Here is a 1,432-nt window from a genome sequence, read left to right as displayed (position 1 = left end):
AGTAGTTCAGACTGGCCAGAAATTTGCTTTAGAGTTCAGGCTAGTCTATAAACTCCCAGTCTTCCCAATTCCTCCTCCTAAATGCTGAGATTACAGGTATTTGTCATAATTATGAAAAATTAATAAAATCTTAATAAGCAAACCAGATAGACAGTGAGAGAATGAAAAATTAAAGAGTATTATTCTCATCATTTAATACTTATCAGTGTAGATACAAAACTGAATAAAATATCATCAACTCTAACAGTGTATGTAAAAGATAAAATATGAACAAGTTGTGTTTATCCCTGGAATGTGCTTAGCTATATGAGGGTCATAGCTATAGTTGATGTTCCTCCAGTGGCCTGATGACACCTTTTCTGTCTCTGAACTGTACCAAAGCTTGTTGTATTACAGTGGCTGCTCACGTCAGTCATGTTAACCAGAACTTTCTTACCATTAATCCCAGAATGCAACCTACTCAAAAAACAAGCAAACAAACAAAACAAAAAACCCTGAAGCTAAATTTACCATAATTCCAAGCATTCACTCATTAGTCAAAATCTAAAATTAGCACTCACTAACTTCTGCTCACTGCCCAGGGATTCTCCATCAAAATCCTCCTCTGTACCATCATGCTTGCAATCTGTGCTTTCTTGCTCTTTAAAATCAATACACTTCCCTTCCCTTTCTTTTCTTTCCTTTCCTTTTTCTTTTCTTTTCTTTTTCGAGACAGGGTTTCCCTGTAGCTTTGGGGCCCTTCCTGGAACTAGCTCTTGTAGACCAGGCTGGCCTCGAACTCACAGAGATCCACCTGTCTGCCTCCCGAGTGCTGGGATTAAAGGCATGTGCCACCACCACCCAGCCTTACTTCCTTTTATTTCTAACTATTTTTTTCTTTAAACACCTCCTTCTCATATTTGGCATAATGGATACCCATTCTTCAGGGTATCCTTTTTTTTTTATCGTGTTGAAGGGTTATCTATTATTTAATGATCATCATTTGGTACTTCCCCTTATCTCACACTCATCATCACTTAATTCAATAAACATCTTTATCTTTTAGGCATAAGTAACTAGTGTGTGGTACTCTTGTCCTATCTTTGTAACTCGACTATCAGCTCACTAATCATTTCCCTCACATACGAGAAACTGGACACGTGTTTTCAGAGTCTTCCTTTATACTTCAAGTTCTATCACTATGTTGGGTGTTATCATTCCAAAAGACAGCTGCCGCGGACCGTCCCTCTCGGAGACCACCACCCACGGGAGACCAGGGTGAAGGATAGGATAGTCAGGATACGATGCAAGGGAAATGACAGACAGACACACTGTGTAGTGAAAATCTGCTGCAACTTTACTTCTGTAAAGCTTCAGTTTTTGTACAAAACAGATCAAAGAACTTGGCAGGTTCATTACATCACCCCACTCAGGGTTCCAGACATAAATCAAG

The sequence above is a fragment of the Alexandromys fortis genome, unplaced genomic scaffold (genome assembly GCF_014885135.2).
Source record: "Alexandromys fortis isolate MF-2015 unplaced genomic scaffold, M_Fortis_MF-2015_v1.1 scaffold_126, whole genome shotgun sequence".
NCBI classification, from domain to species: Eukaryota; Metazoa; Chordata; class Mammalia; order Rodentia; family Cricetidae; genus Alexandromys; species Alexandromys fortis.
Note: the sequence above shows the minus strand (reverse complement) of the source record.